This window comes from Mobula birostris, chromosome 22 (assembly GCF_030028105.1).
Source record: "Mobula birostris isolate sMobBir1 chromosome 22, sMobBir1.hap1, whole genome shotgun sequence".
Classification (NCBI taxonomy): Eukaryota; Metazoa; Chordata; class Chondrichthyes; order Myliobatiformes; family Myliobatidae; genus Mobula; species Mobula birostris.
Genome location: NC_092391.1, coordinates 63,795,108 through 63,813,026, shown reverse-complemented (window position 1 = coordinate 63,813,026; position 17,919 = coordinate 63,795,108). Strand labels below are relative to the sequence as shown.

The 17,919-nt window shown below is 43.0% G+C and overlaps 1 protein-coding gene across 6 annotated transcripts in view; it reads left to right on the top strand.

Annotated features, from left to right (window-relative positions):
- The window catches only part of hic2 (hypermethylated in cancer 2), a 171,925-nt gene that overhangs the window by 76,342 nt on the left and 77,664 nt on the right, over positions 1 to 17,919 (top strand). The window contains exon 1 of one of the 6 annotated variants that reach the window (XM_072240900.1): positions 14,097 to 14,120. The exons of the other annotated variants lie outside the window; for them this stretch is intronic. The gene's annotated coding sequence lies outside the window, so the exon portion shown is untranslated. Of the gene's footprint in view, positions 1 to 14,096; positions 14,121 to 17,919 lie in introns of those variants that run through there. 6 annotated transcript variants of the gene reach the window in all.

Sequence of the window (17,919 nt, the reverse complement as noted above, 5' to 3'; positions counted from 1 at the left end):
TGTGATTAGGCCAGGGCTGAATCGGGGGTTGCTGGCAGTCTAGCTTGAAAAGTCAGAAGGGCCTGTTCCGTGCTGTATCCCGATAAATAAATAAATACTTTCAAGGATTCAAAGAACGTTTACTATCAAGAACTTTATTTTGTGATTCATTCAACATTTTTGGAACAACTTAAATCATCAAATTTCTGCTAATAGATTTCCTAACAGTCCCCGGACATGACTTTGCTAATTCTCTTTGCACTATTTATTTATTTCTCTGTCCATTCATTCATTTGAAAGGTTGAATATGTTAGGACTTTATTCCCTGGAGCATAGAAGATTGAGGGAAGACCTAATAGAGGTATACAATGTGATGAGGGGTAACTTCCAGCAGATTTTTCTTACTGAGGTTGAGTGTGACTGGAATTAGAGGTCATAGGTTAAGGGTGAAAAGTTAAGGGGAACTTGAGGGCAAACTTTTCCTCGGGGTGGTGAGTGTGGAATGAACTACCAACACAAGTGGTGCATGTAAATTCGATTTCAATGTTTAAGAGAAGTTTGGATAAGTACATGGATGGTAGGGGTATAGAGGGCAATGGTCCCAGTACAGGCCGATGGGATGAGGCAGTTTAAATGGTTCGGCACTGACTAGATGTGCCAAAGGGCCTGTTTCTGTGCTGTACTTTTCTATGACTCTATGGCTTGAGGAGTGGGGGTAATCAGATCTTGACAGCTAGGCTTAAGCTTACACAAAAGGTAGATATTTTTAAAACCTACACCATTCCTCAACCCTAAATGAAGCTTCCCAAAGTGTCCTCATCAAATTAGGATGATTAGGAAGTGCAATCTTCCTATCGCTGACACTGTAAAGTGTTACATTAACTGACACACTATCTGAATGACCTAAAGTTTGGTCAAAGAGTTAGGCCTAGAGGAGGTAGAGAACTTTAGAGATAGAATAACAGCTTCTTAATAATTGACGGGTGGATCTGAGTTTCCAATTTGGGAATCGATAATCTCTATCTCGAAATCCTGAATATAAAAATCCATCTTTGATATTTTTGGAGTGATGCAGAAACTCTTTAATGAAGCCCCATGGTTCACTCTCCTCTCCTATCATATTACTCCTTCAGTGTTTTACCTTTTCTACCTACCTTCCCCCTAACATGGTTTCATTTGTCACCTGCCAGCTTGTACTGCTTCTCCTCACCCACCCCCCTTTATTACTCTGGCTGATGTTATTTCTTCCTTTCCAGTTGGCCTGAAACGTCAACTGTTTATTCCCCTCCATAGATGCCACTGCCCTGCTGGGTTCCTCCAGCATTTTGTGTAAATTATATACAATTTTTATAAGAGGGAGCTCGATTAGAGCAACAACAAAGTCATCCAGTGTAGTGCAAAGTGGTCATAGTGCTTTCTTGATGCTTTACTTTGCTATGACCGTGTAGTTGGTTGATGGAAGTGGGTTTTCCTGACCTGCTAGTATAGGACTTCAGGCTTCTGTACCCTTTACCCATCAGTAGCTGTGTAAAGGTGGCCATGGACAGATGGTGGGGCTCTGATGGATTTTGCCTTTCTGAAGCAGTGACTCCTGGAGATGCAACCGACGACAGGGAGGAATGTGCCAGGCGGTATTAGGCTGAGTCCACAACTCTCCACTGCTTCTTCTGTTACTGCCTCAGACTGTGACTATCTTGAGATTCATTTTCATGTAGGCATTTACAGGAAAATAAAGAAATACAATAGAATTTGTGAAAAACTATACATATACACAAATTGACAAACAGCGTGAAAAAGAATAGTTCTGCAAATAAAAAAATATACCCTGTGACCACTTTTTTAGGTACAGCTGTACACTTTGTTTTTGCAAATATCTCATCAGCCAAATATGTGATAACAGCTCAATGCATAAAAGCATGCAGATATTCACTTCTTAATTCGGACAGAAAGTTCCATAAGGTGTGGGACCTGTTCTTGAATATTTTCATAATTCCTCTTTAGATTAAAGGTTTATCCTCCTTTTTTTTTGTATTTTATTCCCTTACTTTCAGCTTTCTTTACTAGTTAAATTTTACGTTTTTTTCATGTGAAATATATTTCAGTTTAGGTAGTAGGCAATATACTTTCTTTATATTTACAGCTCTCTGGTAACAAAACCTCTGTTTACCTTTTCTTTACATCGAAATGGTTGGCTTGGAGTTGCATAGTGGGAGGGTGGGGAGAATACTAACTTTATATGATTTTATTTTGGGTGCTTTTTCTTTATTGTTATGAATTGCATATAACAAGGGCGTGAAGGTTGTGAGTTCGAGCCCCAGCCGAGGCAACGTGTTGTGTCCTTGAGCAAGGCACTTAATCACACATTGCTCTGCAACGACACTAGTGCCAAGCTGTATGGGTCCTAATGCCCTTCCCTTGGACAACATTGGTGTCGTGGAGAGGGGAGACTTGCAGCATGGGCAACTGCTGGTCTTCCATACAACCTTGCCCAGGCCTGCGCCCTGGAGAGTGAAGACTTTCCAGGCGCAGATCCATGGTCTCGCAAGACTAACGGATGCCTTTATTTATGTATATTAGACATGTTTGTTTTGCACTGTATAAATCCCTTTCTTGTTGGTGTTTTTTTTTGTTGTATTGTACAAACATCATTAAAAAAATTAATTAAGAAAAAAGCATGCAGACATGGTGAAGAGATTCAGTTGTTGTTCAGACCAAACATCAGAAAGGGGAAGAAATGTGACCTAAGTGACTTTGACCGTGGAATGATTGTTGGTGCCAGGCAGGATGGCTGAGTATCTCAGAAAATGCTGATCTCCTGGGATTCTTGCATACATCAGTATCCAGAGTTAACAGGGAATGGAGTGAAAAATGGAAAAAACATCCAATGAGCAGTGGTTCTGTGGGCCAAAACACCTTGTAAAGAGAGAGATCAGAGAAGAATGGCCAGGTTGTTTCATGCATTACAACAGTGGTGTGCAGAAGAGCATCTCTGAGTGCAGAACACATTGAACATTGATGTGAAGGGGCTACAGCAGCAGCAGGAGACCCCAGCGGGTTCCACTCCTGTACCTAATAGAGTCTTTGAAGGTGAGTTTTTCAGGATGGTTGTACAGTACAAGGAGAGTTTTTTGAGTGTTTGTTAACAAGCCTAACCTGTTAAGAAAGTACCGAAGCTGGTGCGCTTTCCATCATTTTCAGTTCTGTGCAGTTCTCTGAAAAGTCTTTGCTTTTTCAAGATATCATTATCTGCATCATGGTGGGCAAAGGTTGTTTTCCCTTTGCCCTCAATATAATTCACAGGTTCCTCCTTGTGATTCAGTGACAGAGGTTCTGTGGAGTGACTGGGCTGTGAGTGTTGGATGCTTCCGTGAGATCAATGCCCTTCGTTACTCAGGGGAATTGAGTTCAAGAGCCATGGGGCAATGTTGGATCTCTAAAACAAACACTAGTAGACCTCAGCTTGAATTTTGTGTTCGGTTCCATTACAGAAAAGTTGTAGATGCTTTAGAGAGGGTACAGAGGCTATTCACCTGTTTGTTATCTGGACTTATGAAGATGGATTTAGCAAGTTTGGGGCTTTCTCTTTGGAGCAAAGGAGGTTGAGAGATGAATTGATAAAAATGCGTCAAGGGATACGAGGCATTGATGGAGTGGACAGCTGGTGACATTTTCCCAGGGCAGAAATGGCTTGTACAAGACAGCATAATTCCTGCCGCTGTCTGCAAACAGTTTGTACGTTCTCCCCATGGCCGCGTGGGTTTCCTCCCACATTCCAAAGACGTACCAGTTGGTAGGTTAATTGGTCATTGTAAATTGCCCCATGATTAGGCTGGGGATTGCTGAGCAGCGTGCCTCAAAGGACCGTATCTCAAGAAATAAATAAATAATTTAAAGATGATTAGCAGTAAGTATAGGGGGTATGTCAGAAATAGGATTTTATTACACAGAGGGTGCTGGGTGTGTGGAATGCACTGCCCAGGATGGTGGTAGAGGCAGGTACATGAGGGACATTTAAGAAAGTCCAATATAGGCACGGGGATTAAAGAAAAATGGAAGGATTTTGTGGGAGGGAAGGTTTAGATTAATCTTACAATAGCTTAAAATCCCAGCATAATATTGTGAGTTGAAGGGCCTTTTCTGTTATGTTCTTAGCGTTGTGTGCACGGGGAATAAAACTGGGTCTCTTCCTGCTTTACAGGGATGAGAGTCACGAGGAATAAACAAACTGGGTCTCTCCCTGCTTTACAGGGATGAGAGTCATGGGGAATAAACAAACTGGGTCTCTCCCTGCTGTACAGGGGCAAGAGGCACGGGGAATAAACAAACTGGGTCTCTCCTGCTTTACAGGGGCACAAGGGAATAAATTAGTAAATTAATTCATTATTGTCACATTCATTTAGTAGAAAAACGTGATTGGCTGATGAGATACCTGTATTACTGAGCAGGTGTACGGGTATACCTGATAAAGTGACCATTGAGAGTATATTTCATTGTCAGATGGACTGGGGTCCAGTGTAAAACTTGGTTTGTATGCCATCTGTACAGATTAGCTCCTCTCAGTACGCTGAGGTTGTAGAATTTCAGTTTAAGATGACGCTACTGAAGATGGGCAACAGCTTGCTGGTGACGGTTTTCAAAGTAAGAAATTAAATGTTTTATTGATAACAGTTTTTTGTGCAGAGCGAGGTTGAGGTATGTTCAAGATGGGGGTTGGAGTGAGTGGAGCTGAGTTGTTTTCGGAGCCCCTCCACCTAAACAGTGTAAGGTTGGATCCACTCATGTACTGGGCTGATCGTGAAAGGTCAAGAACAGGCCAGAGCATGGGGCCCTGTCCCAGAGTGTACAGCTCGGCGAGGCTGGGGTCTGAGTGTGGGGCACGACGTGGTGCTTGGACAACTGGACAATTTAAACACCAGGCCAGATGGACTGAAGATTCAGGGTGTCAGGACCAGAGTCGGGGTCAGTTCTGCTCTGTGACGTTTACTCCACTCTCCCTACTGCTGAGGCTGTGCCCTGCTTCGGGCTTTGGTTCTGTGAGCTTTGTGGTGATTTGCCCCACTGTACAATGAACTGAAACTGAGGCTCTTGGCTGGGTCCGTTCCGGGCTGGGTCTGCAAGCTTCGTGGTGATTTACGCCACTGTGTGATGAACTGAAACTAAGGCTCCGGGCTGGGTCTGCAAGCTTCGTGGTGATTTACGCCACTGTGTGATGAACTGAGACTAAAGCTCTGGGCTGGGCCTTCTCTGGCTGCTGCAGGCTCTGGGTCTATGGACTCGTTTCAGTTCTGAATGCTGCTGCTTGCTTTATTGTTTGCATGATTTGATTTGATTTAATTTGTTTTTTTCTCTATCTTTGTGCATTGGGATTCTTTCAGGTTTCCTGTTTTGTGTCTGCCTGTAAGCAGCCAAATGTTGCACAATTCATACATAATTTGATAATAAATGTACTTTGAACTTTAGAGGGAAAGCAATAACAGAATGAAGTGTTACAGTTGCAGAGAAAGTGCAGTGCAGCCGGACAATAAGGTGAAGGACACGATAAAGTAGATTCTGAGGTCACATGTCCATCCCTGTAGTGAGGCATAGAAGTGGTCTCTCAGACCACAGATGCTGGTATCTTGAGCAAACTCCAGGTTGCTTTGAAGTTTGACCTGCGTCTGAGGAGGGACATGAATCTTGAGCAAATTCCGAGTTACTTCTGAAGTTTGACCTGCGTCTGAGAAGAGACAAGAATCTTGAGCAAACGCCAGCCTGCTTCCAAAGTTTGGCTGCGTCCGAGGAAGGACAAGAATTGCCGACATCTCTGATCACGACCCTGCTGTCAAACTGAAACATCGACAGTTCCCCTTCCTAGACAGGTGCTGATCAATCTGCTGAGTTTCTCCAACAACCTGTTTTTTTTAGCTGTACTAATTCCTTTTAAGCTCAAATTGAGAAATTAAGGGACAGCCCCCTGTGGTATTATGCGTTCTGTAGTGAGTCAATTGTTCTAGTGAAGTAGGAATTTCCAAAAGATACAAGTTGACCTGTTGAACTTTCTCAAGCTTTGATTCGGTTTTGCCCTTTATTGGGGAAAATATTGTCTCCAGTATTGAAAAAAGCTTTTACCGTGTTTATCTAAAGCCGCATTGATATTTTCATCTTGCGGATACGCAATTAAGAGAGCAGAAAGCCAAACATGTTGGATGCACTCGGAGAGCCTCAGAAATGTGATGTGCCTGGCAGTCTGCTCATGCCTATACACTCTGCTCCTTCCCTGTCAGGCAACGAGTTGTTACGTTGGCGGCAATTTGAACTGTCAGAGTAGAACAGTACAGGCCTTTTGGCCCACAATGTTGTATTGACCTTTTAACCTACTCCAAGGTCAACCTAACTCTCCCCTCCCACATAGCCCATAACCTTCCATTTTCCTTTCGTCAGTGTGCAAGTTCAAGTTTATTGTCGTCTGACTGTATGTGTATACAACCAAACAAAGCAACTTTACTCTGGACCATGGCACACCCACAAAACATAGATCACACACAGCAAATAAACCAAAATATTTCTGTGAATAAGCTGATAAAGTATAATTCAAAAAGCATATAGTGTGTCGCACAAGTAAACAATAAACAGCTCGTTGTCCAAGTGACAAGACCTCAGAGGTGGCGGGGTATTCATTAGTGTCTCAGCCTGAGGGAAGAAGCTGTTACCCAGTCTGGCAGTCCTAGTCCTGATGCTTCTGTACCTCCTTCCTGATGGCAGTGGGTCAGAGTTATTGTGCTGACTTAAGAGTCTTGTAAATATCCCTAATATATCAGCCTCTACCATCATCCCAGCAGTGCGTTCCACCTACCGCTCTATGTAAACAAAAATACCTATCGCTGACATGTCCCAAAAGGATGTCCTCTGAGTTTGACTATTGCCTTCCTGGGAAAAAGTCTCTGGCTGTCCACTCTATGAATTCCCCTTATCATCTTATACACCTCTATCAAGTCACCTTTCATCCTCCTTCGCTAATAAAAGATGTCTGCCTGCAAGAAGATGAATCTCAAGCTATATGTACTTCGTACTTTGATCTTTGAACTTTACCCCAAGATCTTGATCTTTGAACTTTACCCCAAGATCAGCTCTTCTAGTTCAATGCCTCAGTATCCAGACGGCATTCTGATAAATCTCCTCTGCAATGCACACAATGTGTTGGAGGAGCATTAATTCAGGATTTCATTCAGCCTCTACAGATGGGAATAAGCTGTTGACATTTTAGACTTCCCAGTCCTGCTGAACATCGACAGTTTATTCCCATCCATAGATGACCTGCTGAGCTCCTCCAGCACATTGTGTGTATTGCTCTAGATTTCCAGCATCTGCAGTACGTTGTATCTAAAATCTTCTCTGCATCCTCTCTAAAGGCTGTTCGCTTTGTCTATGTTTCCTGTCACCTTGTACACCTGGATCAGGTCGCCTCTGATTCTCCCTTACTCCAAAAGGAGAAGCCCTAGAAAGCCCAATCTTTCCACATAAGACACGCTCTCTAATCCAGGCAATACTCTGGTAAATAGGATAAAAAAAGAGAATGTTGTGAACTCTCAGCTCGCTGGCCTGCATATGTGGAAAGAGAGGCAGAGATACAATTTCAGTTCAGATGAAGAATCTTTAACTTGGAATGTCAAATCAGTTTATATTCTCATAGATGAGGCCTGACTTGCTGAGATTTCATGCATTTTCTGTTTTTCTTTTAGATTTTCAACAAATGTTTTTTTTAAATTTTCACTTGTCAGTAAGCAGGAGCTTGGTGAAACTTACCTGAAGTGGTGCTAGAAAGTTGGTGAACCTTGTAGAATTTTCTCTAGTTCTGCATAAATATGGCCTAAACTGTGATCAGATCTTCATGTACAGGTTTCCCCCGCCATCCGAAGGTAGAGCGTTCCTATGAAACGGTTCGTAAGCCAGAATGTCATAAAGCAAAGAAGCAATTACCATTAATTTATATGGGGAATATTTGTGAGCATTCGCAGACCCAAAAATAACCTACCAAATCATGCCAAATAACACATGAAACCTAAAATAACAGTAACATATAGTAAAAGCAGGAATGATATGATGAATACACAGCCTATATAAAGTAGAAATACTTTTCCACAATCATTGCCGCACTGTTCTCCATAGCAAATATCTCACGCAAGTGCTCTCGGCAAAAACACGGTGCAAGCACTGTCCAGTAACCTTTAAGCTATGAAGCTGCCAAATCATACCAAATAACACGTGAAAATACACAGCCAATATAAAGTAGAAATAATGTATGTATCACTTACGGGAATCGGGAAGACATCGAGCACACTGACGATGGTGTGTTAGGCTGAGTCGTCGGAGGTTGGGGTGGTGTAGTGACCCCCACCCTCCAGGCAGCGAACTGATACCGATCCGCGAAGAATGTAGGTGTACAGCGGTAGCTGGGACGCACCAGCACATCTTTAAGAGAAAAGCAGAAACAAACAAGCTAATTAATTAGGTGCCACCTGGTACGTAAACATCGGCCCAGGTCAGAGGCGATTGCCGATTGCGTCATCTCATCGTCATCTGTTTCCATGAGGACAGGCAGCCCATCTTCTCCTATGACTGTCTGCCTCGATGTTGAAGGTCGAGGTTCGTCGTCTGCTGTGGCTGATGTGGAAGGCTTGCTTGACTGCTTAGCCTCGCAAATTTTTAGATCATACAGCTCTTTGTAAGCACTTAAACCATCCTGCAAATATGCCCTAAACCGACATACCCTTTCAAAATTAAAGTTATGCTTTATCATTGCAGTGAAAATCTTATGCAGTTGCTTCACGTTCAGTTCCTGGACCACTTCACTTCTGCTCCGTTTGCTACTGCATTCGATTTTGATTGTCATCCTTTCCTCTTCCAATTGCATCAGCTCTTTATCTATCAGTTCTTAGTCATGAGATGCTAAAACCTCTTCAACATCATCTTCGTCAACTTCCACAAGCCAAACTCACCTTGTCCTTACTTCGTTCACCACGATCAAAACGCTAAATTATGTCTAGTTTTAGGCTAAGTGTTACACCATTACGAGCTCTTTTAGGCTTTTCCGATACCTTAGAACTCATCTTGCTAACGGCTGCTCACAGGCACGTGTTTAAGTAATGCCGGCGAGAATGCCGTTGTGAATTTGGGGGAGAGCGGTTGCTCGGGGTACGCGCTGCTTTTTTCCGCGCGCTGCCTTTTATCACGTGCTGCTTTTTCCGCGCGCTGCCTTTTTTCATAACAGTGAAAACACCTTCTGTTAACAAAAACAGGGAACTAATGTAGGTCTTTTGTACCAGTGAGGTTTCGTAAAGCAAACGTTCGAAAAGCGGGGGACACCTGTAATTCCTAAAACGAGATAAAGAGAACCCAATTAAATAAATAACACAAAAACATACTGTGGTATACGGTATACCACCTGAAATTCTTACTCTTCACAGACATCTGTGAAACAGAAAAATAAACCCATAGAATGATTGACAGCAAACATTAGAATCTCAAAGTCCCCTCCCCTTCCCACGCACAAACAGTAGTAAAAGCATCAACGCTCCCCCTCCCCCCACTTGCTCCAGCAAAAGCATCAGCCCCCCCCCCCCACCCACCATGTATGTAATAGCAAAGCCCCCAATAAGCCCATGATCTTGAGCCCATCAAAAAACTACTGTCCATCCCAACACTTTGGCATCTCAGACAGCTCTCTCTCTTCTGGGGGAGGTATGACCTGTACAAAAGGGACTGGTTGCACCTGAACCTGAGGGGGACCAATATTCGCATGGGCAGGTTTGTTGGAGTTGTTGGGGAGGGTTTAAAGTAATTTTGCAGGGGGATGGGAACCAGGTGATGGGACTCAGGATAGGATGGATGGTAAGAAAGCAAAGATAGCGTGCAGTCAGACTGTCAGGAAGGGCAGGCAGGTGATGGTACATAGTTACAGCCAGCAAGGTGAGAATATCAGTGCATTAGGGATGCAGAAACAAAAAGGGTAAAAAATACAGTGCTCAAAGTGTTATAGCTCAATGTACGGAGTATAAGAAATAAGGTGGGTGATCTTGTTGCACTATTACAGATTGTCAGTTATGATGTTGTGGCCATCACTAAATCGTGGCTAAACGATGGTTGTAGTTGGAAGTTGAAAATTCAAGGTTACAAGTTGTATCAGAGGGCTAGGAAGGTAGACATAGATGGGGTTACATGGCACAGCTGGTAAAGAATGGCATCAAATCAGTAGAAAGATGTGACATAGGATTGGAAGATGTTAAATCCTTGTGGGTTGAGTGAGGAAACTGCGAGGGTAAAAGGACCCTGATGGCAGTTATATACAGGCTGGACTGTGGACCACAGATTACAACAGGAAATAGAAAAGGCGTGTCAAAGGGCAATGTTATGATAGTCGTGGGAGATTTTAACATGCAGGTCGATTGGGAAAATCAGGTTGGTAATGGGTGTCAAGAGAGTGAATTTGTTGCAATACTCACAACACGTTGGAGGAACTCAGCAGGTCAGCCAGCATCAGTGGAAATGATCAGTCAACGTTCCGGACTGGAACTCTTCGTCAGGACTGAAGAGGGAAGGGGCAGAGGCCCTATAAAGAAGGTGGGGGGAGGGTGAGAAGGAGAAGGCTGGTAGGTTCCAGGTGAAAAACCAGTAAGGGGAAAGATTAAGGGGTGGGGGAGGGGCAGCAGGGAGGTGACAGGCAGGAAAGGTGAAGAAGAAATGGGGGAAAACACAATGAGTAGTAGAAGGAGGTGGAACCATGAGGGAGGTGATAGGCAGCTGGGGGAGGGGGCAGAGTGAAATAGGGATAGGGGAAGGGAGGGAGAGGGAATTACCGGAAGTTGGAGAATTCTATGTTCATACCAAGGGGCTGGAGACCACCTAGACGGTGAATTTGTTGAGTACCTATGAGATGGCTTTTTAGAGCAGCTTGTCATTTAGCCTACTAAGGGATGCACTATACTAGATTGGGTGTTATGTAATGAATCAGAGGCAATTGTGGAGCTTGAGGTAAAACAACCTGCAGGAGGCAGTGATCACACTATGATTGAGTTCAACTTGAAATTTGATGTGGAGAAAGTAAAGTCTGACAGCAGTATTTCGGTGGAGCAAAAGGAAATTACAGTGGTATGAGAGAGAAATAAATTGGAAGGAGATGCTGGCAGAGATGAATTTCTGGGAAAAAAATGAGGAAGGTGCAGGATAAATGTATTCCAAAAACAAAGAAATACTCAAATGACAAAATAGTACAACCGTGGCTGACAAGGGAAGTCAAAAGCTAATGAAAGGGGGAAAGACAGGGCATACAACAAAGCAAAAATTAGTGGGAAGATAGAGGATTGGGAAGCTTTTAAAAATCTACAGAAAGCAACTAAAAGAACCATCAGCAGGGAAAAGATGAAATATGAAAGTAAACTAGCAGGTTTAGTGAGCTAAGGTGGATAGAAAACGCTTTTTCAAGTATATATAAAAATAAGAGAGATGAAAGTGGATATAAGATAGTAGAAAATGAGACTGGAGAAATAATAATAGGGGACAAGGAGATGGCAGATGAACTAAATGAGTGTTTTGTATCAGTCTTCACTGTGGAGGACACTAGCAGTGTGCTTGGTGTTGAAGGGTGTGAGGGAAGAGAAGTGAGTGCAGTTACAATTACAAGGGAGAAGGTGCTCAAAAAGCTGAAAGAGCTAAGGGTACATAAGTCACCTGGGCCAGATCTTTGAGGAGATTAGAAACAGGATAGATAAAGGGGATATTTTGTATATTTGGATCTTCGGACGGCTTTTGACAAGGTGCCACACATGAGACTGCTTACCAAGTTAAAAGCCCATGGTGTTGCAGGAAGGCTACCAGCATGGTTAGAATATTGGCTGATTGGTAAAAGGCAGTGAGTGGGAATAAAAGGATCCTTTGCTGGTTGGCTGCCGGTGACTAATGGTATTCCGCAGGGTTCGGTGTTGGGACTGCTTCTTATTATGCTGTATTATCATTGATTTAGATGATGGAATGGACGGCTTTGTTGCCAAGTTTGCAGGTGATACGAAGATTGGTGGAGGGGCAGGTAGTGTTGAGGAAACAAGGCTGCAGAAAGACTTCAGACAGATTAGGAGAGCGGACAAGAAAGTGGCAAATGAAATACAATGTTGGAAAATGTATGGTCATGCACTTTGGTAGAAGAAATAATTGTGCAGATTATTTTCTAAATGGGGAGAAAATCCAAAAATCTGAGACGCAAAAGGACTTGGGAGTCCTTATGCAAAAGGTTAACTTGCAGGTTGAGTCAGTGGTGAGGAAGGCAAAAGCCATGTTAGCATTCATTTCAAGAGGTCTCAAATATAAGAGCAGGGATGTGATGCTGAGGCTTTATAAGGCACTGGTGAGGGCTCACCTTGAGTATTGTGAACAGTTTTGGGCTCCTCATCTAAGAAAGTTGTGCTGACATTGGAGAGGGTCCAGAGGCGGTTCACAAGGATGATTCCAGGAATGAAAGGGTTATCATACGAGGAACGTTTGATAGCTCTGGGTCTGTACTCGTTGGAATTTAGAAGGATGAGGGTAATCTCATTGAAACCTTTCGAATGTTGAAATGCCTAGTCAGAATAGATGTTTCCCAAGGTGGGGGAGTCTAGGACAAGAGGGCACTGCTTCAGGACAGAGGATTGTCGATTTAAAACAGAGATGCGGAGACACTTCTTTAGCCAGAGGGTGGTGAATTTGTGGAATTTAGGCAGCTGTGGAGGCTAGGTCATTGGATGTATTTAAGGCGGAGCTTGATAAATTCTTGATTGGCCTTGGCATCAAAGGTTACGGGGAGAAGGCCAGGGAATGGGGCTGATGAGGGGGAGAAGAGGATCAGATGTGATTGAATGTTGGAGCAGACTCGATAGGCCAAATGGCCTAATTCTGCTCCTATGTCTTATGGTCTTATTTCGCTCCTGTAACGATAGGGAAGACTCAACAGCTCGCTGTTTAGATGTTGCAATCTGCCTGCAGTTATCAAAATCAGATGACAGGCTTGACATTGGAGACACGAGAGACTGTAGATGCTGGAATCTGGAGCAACAGACGACGGTCGAGCAGGGTCTGTGGCTGGGGTTGTTGGGTGGATGGTGGGGAAGGGAATTGTCTGATCACAGAATATAAAACGGTACATCATGGCGTGCACCCTCTGGCCCATGATCAATCTAATCCATCCGTCAAACGTAGTTCATATTGTTCCAATTTTCCTACAGCCCTTTGCCTACCTAAGTCTTTTAAATGTCTCAGCTGAATCAGGCTTTACCATTATCCCCAGCAATGCACTCTAGGTGACCACTGCTCTGTGTTTTAAAAAAGAAACTACTTCTGACATCTCTCCTAAACATTTCTTCGATCAGCTTAAAAGGAAGATTGAGGAGGAATTTCTTTAGCCAAGTAGTGGTGAATCTGTGGAGTTTGTTGCCACAGGCAGCTGTGGAGACAGGCTTGTTGAAGGCAGAGGTTGATTGATTCTTGATTGGTCAGGGTATGAAGGGATACAGGGAGAAGGCAGGAGATTGGGGCTGAGAGAGAAATGGATCAGCCATGATGAAATGGCAGACCAGACTTGATGGGCTAAATGGCCTAATTCTGCACCTATCTCTTATAGTCTTACAATTTCTAATTGTTGTGGTGATACACGGTGAGGAAAGAGGTAGGATGCCGAGGACTGCTTAGGGGTGTATATCAATAGTGATTTGAATAGACAGCTTTGTTCAGGAGGTGGAGACCTGATTCTGCAACCTACAGACTCAATTTCAAGAACTCTTTACAACTCATGTTCTCAGTACACGTTGAGTACCCCTTATCTGAAAATCCAAAATCCGAAAATCTCTGAAATCTGGATTTTTTTTTTAACGCTGACATGACGTCACAAATGGAAAATTCCACAAATCAAATGGAAGGTCCCCAGGTTACTGTGATCCACAGACACTTCTGATGAGGTGACTCACATATGTAATGAACAAAAGTTAATGAAAAATAGAAAAACACTGCATGGAGTGAAAAATGGAGATTTTGATTGTGTAATGAATGAGTGGATTAGTCAGCAGTGAAGTGAACATTTGCAACTTAACAGTATGCTGATCATGAAGCGAAGATCTAACACATCAAACTGAAAATTGAAGGTAATTGTGAATATTCAGAAATCTTAGAAAAGACACAGCACTTAAGTTTTTAAAAATTTGTGGTGATAATGTGCTGATCATGAAGCAGCAGAGAAATTTGTATAGTTTGCAAAGAAGGTCGCTGATGAAAATCTAACACCAGAACCAGTCTACAATGCCAATTATTTTTATACCTTACCTAATAAAACCTAAAAAAAGTGAAGTATAAATACAGTGTACTGTAACCTTTTAATCAAAACTTGGCAATGGTAGACGGAGACTTGTTTATTGTTCAATAGCTGATTCAGGTATTCATTCACCCAATGCTGCTTTTGCTACCCTGCATACATTAAAAACTATTCCATACTATTAATATAATGAAAATATAATGTATGCAGGTTTTTACTGTCAAGTACGTATGTGTGATGAACAAGTGTAACACAAACATAAAAGTTGCTGGTGAACACAGCAGGCCAGGCAGCATCTCTAGGAAGAGGTACAGTCGACGTTTCAGGCCGAGACCCTTCGTCAGGACTAACTGAAAGAAGTTAGTTTGTCCTGACGAAGGGTCTCGGCCTGAAACGTCGACTGTACCTCGTCCTATAGATGCTGCCTGGCCTGCTGCGTTCAGCAGCAATTTTTATGCGTGTTACTTGAAATTCCAGCATCTGCAGATTTCCTCGTGTTTGCGTGGAAGTGTAACACAAAGCCTGCTTACCGGCAGTGCATAAATTCAGTGTTGGAAATGATGGCGATCCCAAGCTATCTCATTATATATTCCAAAGTTCGAAATCCAAAGCAGTCAAGCATTTTAGATAAGGGGTATTCAACCTCTGTAACTGTTCTACTTGCACAGTTTCCCTTCTTTTGCGTCTTGGTTGTCAGCCTGTTTATGTATAGCTTTACATAAACTTGCATTTCCTTTTTCCCTGTGAATGCCTGTAAGAAAAATAATCTCAAGGTTCTTGTATGTATATTGTGGACATGTTCATCAGGGGGTCTGTACAGTCCTGTAATTTTAAAAATTATTTATTGAGATATGCCACTTCCAGCCCTTTGAGCCATGCTGCCCAGCAATCCCCTGATTTAAAGATAGCTTAATCACGGGGCTATTCATAATGAACAATTAACCTACCAACCGGTACATTTTTGGACTGTGGGAGGAAACTGGAGCACCTGGAGGAACCCACGTGGTCACGGGGAGAACGTGCACACTCCTTACAGGCAGCGGTAGGAATTTCTTGTCGTACAGCTACAGATTGGCAGGTATGATACTGTGGCCATCACTAAGACGTGGCTAGAGGATGCATGTCTCTGGGAGCTGAATGTCCAAGGATACATGGTGTAGCGGCAGGATAGGAAGGTAGGCAGAAGGGGAGGCTTGGCTTTATTGGTAAGAAATGATATTAAATCATTAGAAAGAGGTGATATAGGATCGGAAGGTGCAGAATCTTTATGGGTTGAGCTAAGAAATTGCAAGGGTAAAAGGACCCTGATGGCAGTTATTTATAGGCCTCCAAACAGCTGCAGGGATGTGGACTACAAATTACAACAGGAAATAGAAAAGGCTTTTCAGAAGTGCAGTGTTATGATAATTGTGGGGGATTTTAAACATGCAAGTAGATTGGGAAAATCAGTTCGGCACTGGATCTCAAGAGAGAGAATTTGTAGAATGTCTGTGGGATGGCTTTTTAGAACAGCTTGTTGTTGAGCCCACTAGGGGATCGGCTGCACTGGATTGGGTATTGTGTAATGAACCGGAGGTGATTAGAGAGATTGAGGTGAAGGAACCCTTAGGAGGCAGTGATCATAACATGATTGAGTTCACTGTGACATTTGAAAAAGAGAAGCTGAAATCTGATGTGTCGATATTTCAGTGGAGTAAAGGAAATTACAGTGGCATGAGAGAGGAACTGGCCAAAGTTGACTGGAAAGGGACACTGGTGGGAAAGACGGCAGAGCAGCAGTGGCTGGAGTTTATGCGAGAAGTGAGGAAGGTGCAAGACAGGTATATTCCAGAAAAGAAGAAATTTTCGAATGGAAAAAGTATGCAACCGTGGTTGACAAGAGAAGTCAAAGCCAAAGTTAAAGCAAAGGAGAGGGCATACAAGGAAGTAAGAATTAGTGGGAAGACAGAGGATTGGGAAGTTTTTAAAACCTTAAAAAAGGAAACTAAGAAGGTCATTAAGAGAGAAAAGATTAACTATGAAAGGAAGCTAGCAAATAATATCAAAGAGGATACTAAAAGCTTTTTTCAAGTATTTAAAGAGTAAAAGATAGGTGAGAGTAGATATAGGACTGATAGAAAATGATGCTGGAGAAATAGTAATGGGAGATAAGGAGATGCCGGAGGAACTGAACGAGTATTTTGCATCAGTCTTCACTGAGGAAGACATCAGTAGTACACCGGACACTCAAGGGTGGCAAGGAAGAGAAGTGTGCGCAGTCACAATTACGACAGAGAAAGTACTCAGGAAGCTGAATAGTCTAAAGGTAGATAAATCACCCTGACCAGATGGAATGCACCCGCGTGTTCTGAAGGAAGTAGCTGTGGAGATTGTGGAGGCATTAGCGATGATCTTTCAAAAGTCAATAGATCCTGGCATGATTCCGGAGGGGTGGAAGATTGCAAATGTCACTCCGCTATTTAAGAAGGGGGCAAGGAAGCAAAAAGGAAATTATAGACCTGTTAGCTTGAAATCGGTGGTTGGGAAGTTGTTGGAGTTGATTGTCAAGGATGAGGTTACAGAGTACCTGGAGGCATATGACAAGATAGGCAGAACTCAGCATGGATTCCTTAAAGGAAAATCCTGCCTGACAAACCTATTACAATTTTTTGAGGAAATTACCAGTAGGCTAGACAAGGGAGATGTAGTGGATGTTGTATATTTGGATTTTCAGAAGGCCTTTGACAAGGTGCCACACATGAGGCTGCTTAACAAGATAAGAGCGCATGGAATTATGGGAAAGTTACATACATGGATAGAGCGTTGGCTGATTGGCAGGAAACAGAGAGTGGGAATAAAGGGATCCTATTCTGTTTAGCTGCCAGTTACCAGTGGTGTTCCACAGGGGTCCGTGTTGGGGCCGCTTCTTTTTACATTGTACATCAACGATTTGGATTATGGAATAGATGGCTTTGTGGCTAAGTTTGCTGACGATACGAAGATAGGTGGAGGGGCCGGTAGTGCTGAGGAAACGGAGAGTCTGCAGAGAGACTTGGGTAGATTGGAAGAATGGGCAAAGAAGTGGTAAATGAAGTACAATGTTGGAAAGTGTATGGTTATGCACTTTGGCAGAAGTAATAAACGGGCAGACTATTATTTAAATGGGGAAGAATTCAAAGTTCGGAGGTGCAACGGGACTTGGGAGTCCTTGTACAGGATACCCTTAAGGTTAACCTCCAGGTTGAGTCAGTAGTGAAGAAGACGAATGCAATGTTAGCATTCATTTCTAGAGGAATAGAGTATAGGAGCAGGGATGTGATGTTGAGGCTCTATAAGGTGCTGGTCCACTCTTGAACTGTATTCCTTGGAGTTTCAAAGAATGAGGGGAGACCTTATAGAAACATTTCGAATGTTGAAAGGCATGGACAGAGTGGATGTGACAAAGTTGTTTCCCATGATGGGGGAGTCTAGTACGAGAGGGCATGACTTAAGGATTGAAGGGCGCCCATTCAGGACAGAAATGCGAAGAAATTTTTTTAGCCAGAGGGTGGTGAATCTATGGAATTTGTTGCCACGGCCAGCAGTGGAGGCCAAGTCATTGGGTGTATTTAAGGCAGAAGTTGATAGGTATCTGAGTAGCCAGGGCATCAAAG